Source organism: Rattus rattus, chromosome 3 (assembly GCF_011064425.1).
Source record: "Rattus rattus isolate New Zealand chromosome 3, Rrattus_CSIRO_v1, whole genome shotgun sequence".
Classification (NCBI taxonomy): domain Eukaryota; kingdom Metazoa; phylum Chordata; class Mammalia; order Rodentia; family Muridae; genus Rattus; species Rattus rattus.
The window spans coordinates 151,365,052-151,378,918 of NC_046156.1; the positions used below are offsets into that span (position 1 = coordinate 151,365,052).

A 13,867-nucleotide genomic window follows, 5' to 3' on the forward strand; every position below is an offset into this window, starting at 1 on the left:
CAGCCAGAATACAGCAAATACATAGGTGAATGCTAGCAGCAAACCACTGAACAAACAGGACCCCCATTGAAGGAATCAGAGAAAGGACTGGAAGAGCTTGAAGGGGCTCGAGACCCCATATGAACAACAATGCCAAGCAACCAGAGCTTCCAGGGACTAGGCCACTACCCAAAGACTATACATGGACTGACCCTGGGCTCCAACCTCATAGGTAGCAATGAACAGCCTCATAAGAGCACCAGTGGAAGGGGAAGCCCTTGGTCCTGCTAAGACTGAACCCCCAGTGAACGTGATTCTTGGGGGGAGGGCGGTAATAGGAGGAGAATGGGGAAAGGAACAGTCATATAGAAGGGGAAATGTTGGCCCAGTAACCGGGAAAGGGAATAACATTCGAAATGTAAATAAGAAATACTCACATTAATAAAAAAATAAATAAAAAAATAATGCACCTGGGCCAATCTGAAGGAGAAACACAGCAACATGTACATGTATGTAACTTTAAAAGACATGACAAAGAACTCTATTCCTCTCAAGCGACCAGCTGTTTGAAGTACTCTCTAAGTCTTTTGAGTGCAGAAGACATACTCATTTTGTTAATACATGTCCCACAAATTCTAGGAAGAGCAGTCCCAGTAAAAAATAGAAGTTCTTGCCAATTCTTGAGAAGTGCATGTCCCTTGCAACATATGTCCTTTGTTGAGGTAGTGAGTAAAGCCTCCCACATGGGATTGAATTCTCATCTATGATAGCATAATTGTTGAGAATTAAAAGCCATATTTATCTGCTATACTAAGTTACATGTCCTATAAAATCCAAAATACTGTCTGATGAGAATTGAAGAGAGCCCCACCTATTATCATGCTGTGTGATAAGCATTCCCTGTAAACACTCTGTGAGGTGAGGAGACAGGGGTTTTGCAGCAGTCTGCAGTTTGCCTTTCCCTGCTGCAAAAACCGTCTCCTTATCTCACAGTATGTCCATGAGAGGTTTACTTCACCCTTAAAATATATCACACTTGTTTTCCTTGGCCCTCTATCGGTATTCTGCAGTAATTACATAGAAAATATATTTTATTGCCAAATACACCCAGGTAACTTAACTTTACTCATTTTATTCTATACCTCTTTTTCCTCATGATACTCTCCTTCCAATTCTTCAATGACTGCTGAACACTATAGAGGGCCCAGCTTCTACATATTTTGGCACTGTTTTTTATATAGAAGGCAGATACTTTTCAAGTTTGCATCAATGATCATTCAAAAAGGAAGTCAGATATATTGTGTTCCTTTGGTGAAGCCTGTCCCAGTCATTCCTATTTAGTGAATCCCAGCCTTGTAGTGTAGAAGTTTCCAAAGCTCCCCTGGTAAACTGCCAGCCTCTTTGGTTCTGAATATCATAGCTTCATAAGCTTACAACCCCATATGGAACTGCAGTAGAACTCTGTATTGAGCATAAAAACTTCCAGTTGAAAAGTTTTCTGGATATTCAATGGCCAGAAATTAAGTTAAAATCAAACAGATAATGAATCTAAAGGTTTTTCCTCCATCTTTATTAAATTGGGTATTTCTTTTTTTTAATGAGTGAGGCAATTTATTAACCCAACATCCTTTGTTCTAATGCTTCTTGTTGGCAGCTGCCACCTGTCCGGCGATCCTGTCCAGGTCTCTCTGTCCCTGAGGTGTTAGCTTGCGGCCTTTGTCTTGGTCCTTTTCCACCATTTTCAGCCCCTCCATGGCTTGGAGGACCCGGCCGGCCACACTCTTAGAGCCTCTGCTGAAGTGGCTGGGCCTAACACCGTTTCTCTGCTGACCTCTTTAGATCTTGGCCATGGAACCAACCCCTGCACCACCACGGAGGTACAGGTGCCGTGCTGTGGAAGCAGCTCGTGTGTAGAACTGGTTCTCATCATATGGGGCAAGCTCTTTATGTTTGGCCAGCTTGACTGTGTCCACCCATTCGGGGACTTTCAGCTTCCCAGACTTTTGGAGGAAGGCTGCCAGAGCTCTGACGAACTCCTGCTGGTTAAAGTCTTTTACAGTAACTCCAGGCATCTTGCAGCCTCTGCTCTGCCAGCCAGGGGAAAGGGCAATTGGGTGTTTTTATTTACATTTCAATTTTATTCCCTTTCCCGGTTTCAGGCCAACATCCCCCCCTAACCCTCCCCCTCCCTTCTAATGGGTGTTTCCCCTCCCAATCCTCCCCATTTTCCTCCCCCAACAATCCCTGTTCACTGGGGTCAGTGTTGGCAAGACTAAGGCTTCCCCTTCCACTGGTGCTCTTACTAGGCTATTCATTGCTACCTATGAGGTTAGAGTCCAGGGTCAGTCCATGTATAGTCTTTGGGTAGTGGCTTAGTCCCTGGAAGCTCTGGTTGGTTGGAATTGTTGTTCATAAGGGGTCTCGAGCCCCTTCAAGCTCTTTCAGTCCTTTCTCTGATTCCTTCAACGGGGGTCCTGTTCTCAGTTCAGTGGTTTGCTACTGTCATTCACCTATGTATTTGCTGTAGAATGGATGGAACTGGAAAATATCTAAAGTATTTTTGACAGTGCATGTCAATGTTGCGTTTAATGATGTCACTGGAACCTTCGTTCTGATCCTGGTATTTGTAGACTCTAAGCTGCACTTGCTTTATATAATACAGTACCAGCGAACACTGCCTTAAACAACCCAGGAAGGACATGAGAGTATTGTGTGCTATGAATTGCTGTCTTATTGTGAAAACAGGGCGTTTTCTTTTAAAAGAAATGTACAGGTTTACTTATAGAAAATAAGGACTTTCAATATTTTTCCTCCAATATTTCTCAACATTTAAATTACATTCCCTTGTATGCATTATGTCAGAGTATTTGACCTAGAAATTGCTGTTTGACTTGCATTTCATTTAAAGAAATTATTGAATGGGTTTTTACATCAGTTTAAGAAAGTCGTATAAACAATTTCTTTTTAAATTATTCTACTAATGACTGCAAATTTGTATTACACAAACATATGCAAAGTTATTGAAAAACTCATGATATGTTATATGAGTATTTATGCAAAATGCCATTTTCAAGACTGACTAATATAAAATGAAAATGTTGACCAACTCTGAAAACCACTGAATGATGTATTATATTATGCTGAACAATCACCATGGTTTATATTTCTATGTAAATTGAAAGCACACATCTCATTTGTGGCATATTTTGCTTTGAATGAAAATAAAATAATATAGTATATAATCTAATATTTTAAATTATAATTATTTATTAGCAGAATTGATCCAATGTATATATCTATCATATATACCTCTATACCTAGGTCATGTTAAAATTTCTCAAATCCATATGGATCAAAGACCTCAAAATAAAACTGGATATATTATATCTAATAGAAAAGAAAGAATATACTATCCTTGAATGACTTGGTACAGGAGACATCTTTCGGGACAGAACACCCAGTAACTCAGGCACTAGAATCAAGTTAATGAATTGGACCTCATGAAACTGAACAGCTATTATAAGGCAAAGGACACTGTCAATAGGACAAAATAGCAGCATACAGAATGGGAAAAATCTCTGCCAACCCTACATCTGACAGAGGGCTAAATGCAAACTATATAAAGAACTCAAGAAGTTATACACCAAAAGCCCAAAAAATCCAGTAAAAATTGGGTACAGAGACAAACAGAATTCTCAAAAAAAAATCTGTAAGGGCCAAGAAACACTTAAAGAAATGTTTATTTTCCTTAGTTATAAAGGAAATGCAAATCACGACACTGAAATTCCATCTTACAACTATTAGAATAACTAAGATAAAATACTCAAGAGACCAGTGGAAGGGGAAGCCCTGGGTCCTGCTAAGACTGAGCCCCCAGTGAACTAGATTGTTGGGGAGGCGGCAATGGGGGATGGATGGAAGGGAAGCCCTGGGTCCTGCATAAGACTGAACCCCAGTGAACTAGATTGTTGGGGGGAGGCTGCAATGGGGGAGGATGGGAGGGGAACACCATAAAGAAGGAGAGGGGAAGGATGTTTGCCCGAAACCGGAAAAGGAATAACACTTTCGAAATGTATATAAGAAATACTCAAGTTAATAAAAAAAAAAAAAGAAAAGAAAAAGAAAAAACTGATGATTTGTGGAGAAAGGGAATACTCTCATTGCTGGCAGGAGGAAAACTACAACCAATCTGGAAATCAATTTGGGAGTTTCTCAGAAAATTGGGAATAGTTCTACCTCAAAACCTAGCTATACGACTCTGGGCATGTACACAAGAGATGTTCCACCATCCCACAAGGACTTTGCTTAACTGTTCATAGCAATCTTATTTATAATAGTCAGAAACTGGAAAGAACTCTGATGTCCCACAATGGAAGAATGGATGCTGAAAATGTGGTTCATTTACACAGTTGAATTCTATTCAGCTGTTAAAAATGAGGACATCATGAATCTTGCAGACAAATGGATGAACTACAAAATAGGATCCTAAGTGATGTAACCCAGACTATCTTAATTCCTCCAGTTTTACTTGCTAGAATAGTATCTGGTAAAAAAAGAAAATAAGTACAGCATGTTGGTGAATTTTATGAATGGGTGAATTAACAATTGACAAATTATCATTCAGTATAACAATTAGAGTAGCTCTCATTTTCATTAAATGTGTATTTTTAAGAATCTGTTGTGAATGTTTAACAATTTTCTTTCCAGTTTTGAACATTTGTGATAATGTAAAAGCCTTATATTTTTAAGAAGAAAGTGACTCACACTAGTGGTCTGCAATATTTTCTTAGTTTTTGGGAATTATTTTTATTGATTTGTTCTTAAAATAACTCAATAGTCTAGGTTTGAGAAAATAATATAAAGTAACCAACACATGTGTACGTAAACACAACCATGTGAGACTAATTTCATAATCACTATCCTTAAGTACACAAAAAGCACTGATTTTTTTTGTTTCAACAAATGTTTTAAGTTTGTGTTTTAAGCTTTTGCAATATAGATTTTTGAACATTATACTGATAATATAATTTTAATTTGTATTTATTGTAAAGTATATTTTATATTCTAAATTATAATTAATATGACTACATAATTCAATATATTGATATATTAATATCTTTTATAAATCTTGGAAGCTTACTGCTAAGTAAGCTCACATTTTTTAATTCTATCTGAACTCTGGCTAGCTGATTCAACTCAGCTGCTATGGGCCAAACTCCTCTCCAAGATGCCTGAATTCAATAAGACTCATCTCAGCTTCTCCTGAATTACTCTTACTGGCCTCAATCTAATACTGGAAATGTGTTCTAAGCTTTTGACTCCTTCTAATCTGCCTTCAACTGCCTCTGCTGACCTACACTGAACTTCATGAACTCATGAACAAACTCAATTCTACTACAATGGACACAACTCACTGACTCCAACTGACTTGATTAACTGACCTCTTTCTCCCTGCTCTGGTCTTAAGCAACTTCTCTTTCATGTCCTGTTCTCAAGAGAGTTGGGTGTCTCCTATCTTTTACCCATTCTGTCAAATCTTTCTCTAATTCATCACTTTGTCTGCCCCTCAATCAGACATCACTTTCAAATATGTCTGTTTCCTTTTACAAGCTCATTTTACCTTGAAGATATGCACTAAGGGTGCCTCTGCATTACAGCTGGATCACAAAGTCTTTGGATGTAATCTCTTGCCAGAATAGCCATTTTACTATATTGAAATTCCTCTACACATTAAAGTATGCTTTCTCATATTCATTAGGAGTTGAGAGCAAATGAAATGAAGTAGAATATATTCTCCAAATGAAGTAGTATTATTTTATTAAATAATAGACCAATGGAAGCAAATATCTAAACAAGAATGAAACGACCTACATTTTTGGTGTAAATGTAATGTGTTCTATTATATGGTTTTCTATTTAGAAGAGTTATGATAATTATTATGTGTTGTTTCAATTATATAATAATTTAAATTTGAGTATAATATTTTTGCATTAATTATAAACTTTGTTTATTATGATAACTTTATTTATCATGATAGCTGTGTTTATTATGATATTGAATAAGAAAAATGAATTGAGTTTGGTCTAAGAATTAATGAATGTTCCAGTAAAATAACACTTGGTAATAGTTAATAACATATAGCAATTATTTCATTCTTATTTTAATGGAAAGACTACATGAATAAAGCTTTAGATTAGAATAGGATTAGTGCCCAGTACTTCTATGCTCTTAGACATGGTTTATCTTTTAACATTTTAAAATTATATTATTTCTTAATAATACAAAGAACAGTTCCCAACAGGACACAAATTGCACCCTTATCAAGACACCTCTAAGTATCTAAAGGCTTGTTTTCCAAGTGGTGAATGAACATTCTTCGGGAACTTACTGAGTTAGAAGGCAAAACAGTGTGCATCATCAGAAGACTAAACTTTATAACCAACATTTTCGTATTAAAAAAACAAACAAACAAACAAACAAACAATCTCAAGCATTGAGGTTTTGTTGTGTTGTTAAACTGGTAAGGAAAGATGCATGCAATATGACTTAACATTTGGACTATCCCAAAACTGAAGCAAGCCCATGAGAGAATGATGATCCTGTGCAAGACAAGTGATTGCTCTCTGAAGGCCCCCTAAGGAAGTTTACGGTTTGAATTCTGAAGCTACTTTGGCACGGAATGAAAACAGTTGATGGGTGGAGTGGTGTGTGGCGAGTCTATCTAGAATAGTTAAAAAATCATTTTAATATGGAATTTGAAGGTAATTTATATGAGCTACATGTGTTATAATTTTGAGAGAGTTCAAGTCTCTAAGAAACTTGAACATAGTCAGATTGTCCTTAAAATGCTTAATCCTAATAGGATATCTTTGTGCCATAAGTAGCTGATAAAAAAGATGACAGTCAATTTGATTTAACTTATAAAAATGTAAAAAGGAGTTTTAACCTTTTAATTTCTATTTATTCCAGACCTGACATAAAGGGAGAATGGTCTTGTGGAAGCCAATGACAGGATTACCTGCAAAACAAACCAAGTATACATCATTATGAAGGAGAAACCAATTGAGAACAGTTGCAGCTAAATTATTCTGGAGAAGTTAACTAAGCCAGGAAGGGAAAACGCCTCTTAACTGTGTCACAGGAGGGTTTATGAGTAAAAGTTTGTTCTACATAACCCTGTTGGGGTATGGCACCTGATGTCTTGGCAAGGCTCTATCATTTCAATGGGAAATTTGGTTCCTTCTCATGTATTATCCTACTCCTTCAGTACTCTGCACACTCTATACAATATTTCAAATTCACAGCTATAGAAAGTTTCTGTAGCACAGCCTTCTGTAGCTTCATGGGGCTAAACTCTTCTCCATCATCATCTGTGTTGGAAGCTTAATATCATTAATATCACTCTTAGTAGAATTTTATTATAGAAAACAATAAATTTGTCAAATCAAAGCTGAAAAATGTTCCTTGAATGTTTACTTTCTCTCAGAGAGCTGGTAATTGGACAGTTCTTGGCCCATGGCTGAAGGCAATTCCCACTGTCATTGCGTATTCTGTAGCTATTATTGCTCACTTCTTGGGGAAAAGCTACAGTACGACTTAGGTCCAAATGGTAAAGATATTTTCAGTTCCCACTGTTTGCTTTTCTTGTGACAATACAAACGACTCCACAGGACCTTCTAAAGTATCTTCTGTGAAACCTTTAATCACTTTTATTCATCTGGATATTAGATATCAGTCATAAATTATATCAGCAGCTTAATAAATTTTATTCTCATAAAGTTAAACTTAATACTTCCCTATTCTTGAGGTAGGGTATTAAGTAGGAAATATCTGTTCTAAAATATCATGAAAAGAGTGTTAATCTTTATTGCATTGATGTGCTCTTAGAGAAATAAAGTCTAAGAAATAAGAAAACATGTTGAAGTTAAGTTGTTTTTTATAAACATCTAGGTTTAATAGGCAGGGGAAGCCCTGCAGTGTCATCTTTAATTTGTATAAATAATTTATCACTAGAATCCCCTTGCCTAGAATTAATATAGATATGTTACAACTTATTTTTCCATATGCCCTTTAGCTTATAACTACATCAAAGTAGTTTTAGTCATTCAAAATACAGTAGTCCCCTTGAGCATGTGGGTATGTTATTTGTGTGATGTTTCTGGATTATTTGGAAGACCACAGGTTATATATTAACATGGGAGCATTTTGCCATTGACACTGGCTTTGATTCTTCTCTCCCAAGTTAATATGGCTTAGCTGGACTAAGTGTATTTATTATAGTCCAAATTTATTAATAATAAATTTTCTATGAAAAGCTGTATAGTAACTAAGAAATCAAACTTTGCAGAAAATTTTATTCAAATATAAGCATAAAAGATAAATTCCCTTTCACATATATTTGTATGCATTACTGATGCTCTTATTAGTAACCTTTCTGTTGCTGTGATAAAATATCATAACCAAAACTAATGTGTGAAAAAAAGTTTAATTAGCTTACAGTGATAGCAGGGTATGATTCCACTGCGGCAGAGGAGCATTGCAGCAAGAGTCAGACATAAGAAGGAAGGCAAGTGATCACATCTTCAACAGCACACAGTGAACTCACAGAGGGATGAACGTGCAAAGGTGGCCTCAGTTACTTACTTCAAACTAGAATCTACCTCAAAAACTCCCATTACCTCTCCTTACAGCATGACTGACACGTCAGTTTATAAGGGACATGTCTCACTCCAAACCACACAATGCTTTTCCACTTGAAATATTTAAATTAAATTTTCATTGAAAGAGACAGACATCCTTATTTTTATATTTTAGTTTTAATTTAGTATAGCTAAAAATAAAACATTAAATGAGCCATATATACACACACACACACACACACACACATATATATATATATATATATATATATGTCATCAATAGAAGTTAATTTTGGTTATTTATATTCTGGTTCACTAGTTCTATATTCAATATGCTAAAACTTGTCTTAAAGGTCTGAGTTAATAATCATATTTCAGTTTGTTAACATGGCATATACACTTGGAAGATCACACTGATACTGTTTCCATTTGTCCTTTCCACACACTTTCCTCCAGCCCATCTCTCTTGATAGTTTCAACTATATATAGTGGTGGTCACTCTTAGAAAATTTCACAGAAGAACAAAATACAGAGGATTTTATTTAAAAGATCGAAACAATACTTTAATTATTGTTTTTGTTTTTTTGTTTAGGAACACAGTCTAACTAAGGCTGGTTTTTTTTCATGTGATTGAAAAGAATCATCTTCTACCTCAAAACCTGAATAATGAGAGATTTCAGAAATGTTTATTACTGATGGATAAAATAATTTATAAATATAAAAGTTTGCATATTTACATTGATAAATGTGATAAATATTTGTATAATTAATATTGGTTTACATCTGAACACTCAAGTTAAAAAACTTGAATGAGAGAGGTTTTTAATAATTAAATTTAATTTTAATGCACATGAAAATACATTTTATATCTAAAAATAACATGTTTTTCATTAAAAAGTAAAACATCAATTGACTTTCATAAGTTATACTAGTAATTTAAAAAATTGCCCCATTATATGCTAATTCTTATTTACATTGCCAAAACAGTAAGAAGTAAATGTCCACAGAGATTTCATAAAAATTCCCCATGCTCTCCAAGTTTTCATTTAAACTGCATTTGTTTTTTGGCCAGGATTTGCAAAATGCTTAAAAACTAGCCACCCTATTAGAAGTTAACCTTCATTTTTTGATAAGAGGGAGCAGAGAGAAAAGTTGACTTCATCGCTGGTGTGAATGAGATCTTATGTGATGTTGGCCTGGGGATGCAGCACAGTGGACAGAAGATACTATGAGTTTGAGGACTTGAGTTTGGTTACCAGATCTCAAGTAGATCCTGATACCTGATGCTGTGCTCAGTGTAATCATAGTGCCCCATGCAATATGGGAGCTGGAGACAGGAAAATGTCTAGCAGTGCTTTTGCCACATGAGTTGCATACATGGAGAAAAAGGACAGGTGGCTCTGACGCATGGCATCTAGCAGACAATCACTGATACCTGTGATTATTTTCTGACCTCCACTCATGTCTCTTCACAACATGCATTTGATTGTGCTCTCAACAGAAACATGGATATACAATGTACAGCCTTCCCACTCCTCCTACCCGTTTCCCTCCCTCTTGTTCCTCCTTCTTTTTTCTCCCTCCCCCCTTTTTTGTAATGATATTAACACAGTTTCACATGTGATGAACTCTACTAGGGTAGAGAAAAGCTGATGTATCTTACCAAGTACTGATGATCCTTGTGAAAATAAGCCTGCTCATACATTGCATGTACTCTTCCAGGAGTAAGTATACATCTAACTATTTAATAGAATCAGTTGTTTCATGGCTAATTTCTTAGAAAACTTATCTGTTAAAAAATAGTGTACACACACACACACACACACACACACACGTTATCTCTGATATATAGAGAGCTAAAAAAATATCTGAAAGTAGACCAGAAAAAATTTAATTAAAAACCAAAAATAATTAGTAGGCAGACTGCAAAAACTGACCATAGCATATTATCTTGAGATAGAATTTTTGTGGATCTTTCGTAGTTTCCTTATTTCACCTGAAAGACAGCTTGTTAATACAAATTATTTTCCATCTGTTACATATGTTTTCTGCAAAAAAATCTGTTTACTCCAGACAGGGAACAAATGACAGAAATAATTCCACTCACATCTAACCTATTGAACCCACGGAATTATTAGAATTACGTACAGTAAATTAGGAGACAGGCTCTTTGTAAGAACATGGGTGACTAAAGAGCAGATACATTAAGAAAAACCTCACTGATCCTAGCATGAGTAATGACTCACAGCAGTTGTAGCCTTTGTACACCTGCCCAGCTTCCAGAATGCTCCACCAGAGTGTCTTCCCTACAGTCACTATGTATCTGTTCATAGAACCTGGAGGAGGACTCTGTAAATCTAATAATTTGCCAAAATACCCAAGGCTTATAAGCTTTATGAGATTACAGAGTGTGATTTTTGTTTTGTTTGTTTTTAATGACATCTCATTTTCTAAAATAAAGAAAAAGAGGCCATGAAAATGAGAAAAAGAGAGAGAGAGAGCAATTTGGGTAGCACAGGAGTAGTGTACAATTGTGATGCTCATGAGGCGACTTTATATCTCCAGGCGAAACATTTTACTTTGCAAGAAATAGGTCCACAGTATACCCTACGGACAAGGAAAGCTTCATACTGTCAGGAGCAAATCTTCTTCTGTCCACTAGCTCTAATATTCCCCGAGCTAAGAGAGAATACTGATTTCCTCTAGGGAGGAAGTAAAGCCATCAAAACATGCCATCTTTTTTGTGGTCCTACATTAACCAAGATTAGACAACTCATTTTCTTTCACATATCAAGTGGAAGAATAATGAAAATGATCTTAAGTTAGTATCAGAAATAGTATATGATGTGTGGAGGGTACTTTTATAGAAATTGTGAGTCACCAAGCATGACAATGAATATTAGTGATTATGGTCTTTCTTAAAATGATAATTCAGATGTTTGAATACACACACACACACACACACACACACACACACATATATATATATATATAATATTTTTATTTTTAAATCTGGAAATTTAAATGTTTTAATGCATGAGTTTTATATTATACAGGTAGTGGAAAACAATGAATATTTTGTCGTCAAAAAACCCTTTGTATTATATTATTATCATATCTCTGAGAGCATAATCTATTACTATTTTGGGACACATTTCTGTAGCTGATAAAATTTGAATCGTATACTTTAATGAACAAATTTTCCAGTGCAATTCTTTTTATTAAAATGTTCAAGTAGTGCACAACACACACAGTAAAATGCAAATGACTCATGTGATCCTGAGTACTGTTATTGGTATAATTAAATTCTCTCTCTCTCTCTTTTTTTAGTGAGAATGGTTGATCAATGCATAATATAAAGGCATCTTTTAGAGCTGATAGTTTAAGGTTCTGTATTACACATGCTGCTGTATCTTTAGGCCAAAAGCTTGGAATACCCAAGATACACTTTACAAACCACATGAAGCTCAAGAAAAAGGAAAACCTTCTTGTGGATGCTTTAGACATTATTAGAAGGGGGAGAAATAGTCACATGAGGAAATATGGAGAAAAATGTAGAGCAGAGATTGAAAGAAAGGCCCTCTAGAGACTGCCCTGCCAGGGGATCCATCCCATATACAGTCCACCAAACCCAGACACTATTGTAGATGCCAAGAAGTGCATGCTGACAGGAGCCTGATATAGCTGTCTCCTGAGCAGCTATACCAGAACCTGACAAATACAGAGGAAGCTGCTCACAGGCAACCATTGGTCTGAGAACAGGGTCCCCAATGGAGGGGTCAGAGAAAGGTCTGAAGGAGCTGAAGGAGTTCACAACCCCATAGGAAGAGCAACAATATCAACTAACCAGATACCCCATAGTTCCCAGGGACTAAATTACCAACTGGAGAGTACACATAGAGTGACCCTTGGCTACAGCTCCACGTGTAGCAGAGAATAGCCTTGTCAGGCATCAATGCGAGGAGAGGCTCTTGGTCCTGTGAAGGCTCGATGCCCCAGTGTAGGAGAATGCCAGGACAGAGAGGCAGGATGGAGTGGGTAGGTGGGTATGGGAGCACCCTCATGGAAAGAGGGGGAGATGGGATAGGATAGGGGGTTTCCTGAGGAGAAACTGAGAAAGAGGATAACATTTGAAAAGTAAATAAAGAAAATATCCAATAAAAGAAAAAATCCAGAATTTATCAGCTTTGTTGCTGAGAATGTTGGAATGGTTCAGTGTGACTTCCTCTGGGTACTTTGGTTGGTGCTGTGAGGGGAGCTCAGGCAAGCTCTGAAGTAGCGACATCAATTTCATTCTAGCTAAGTTTCCAAAAAGCATACTAAACAACAATAAACTTCACCTTGTCCTGTATGCTACATTTCATGGCCTACAACTCTGCTTGCTTTCCTGGAGGCCTGCCAGCACCAGGGTCAACCAGATGAGGCCTAGCCCAAGCCTGCCAAGTACTCTTAGAATGAACCCAACAGCCTTAAACTGCAACCCATGCCCTGGTCTTCATTTTCCAGCCTACAACTCTATCTGCTTTCATAAAGGCTGCTCTGGTACCAGAGACACCAGGTCATGCTGGTTCTAGGAGCCACAGAGGCAAGGTTGGCATCCAAAACTGAAAAGTTTATAGAGACCACAAAAATCCCATGGGAAACACCCTATGGACTTCAAGAATCAGTAGTCACTAGAACCTAAGAACACTCATGACAAAAGACAGAGAAAACAGAAACCAAGGGAGAAACATCAGAAAAAAATCCCACTCATCCAATAAGGATAAACTCAGAAAACATTATCTAAACCTATAATAACCACAAATTCAGATAGGTAAAATTCAGCACAAGAACATAATCAACTAGAGCCAAGGCAATATGATAGTACCAGAGCCCAGCTATCCAACCATGGAAGCCCAGGAAATCTATCCTAACACAGCTAAAACACAAGAAAATGCCCTTAAGCCAGAATACAGCAAACACAGAGGCGAATGCCAGCAGCAAACCACTGAACTGAAAATAGGACACCCATTGAAGGAATCAGAGAAAGAACTGGAAGATCTTGAAGGGGCTCGAGACCCCATATGTACAACAATGCCAAGCGACCAGAGCTTCCAGGGACTAAGCCACTACCTAAAGACTATACATGGACTGACCCTGGACTCTGACCTCATAGGTAGCAATGAATATCCTAGTAAGGAAACCGGGAAAGGGAAAAACACTCGAAATGTATATAAGAAATACTCAAGTTAATAAAAAAAAAAAAAAAG

At 36.7% G+C, this 13,867-nt stretch overlaps 1 pseudogene; it reads right to left on the reverse strand.

Moving 5' to 3' along the window:
- Positions 1-1,611: 1,611 nt before the first annotated feature.
- LOC116895596 lies at positions 1,612-2,052 on the reverse strand (annotated as a pseudogene).
- Positions 2,053-13,867: the final 11,815 nt, after the last annotated feature.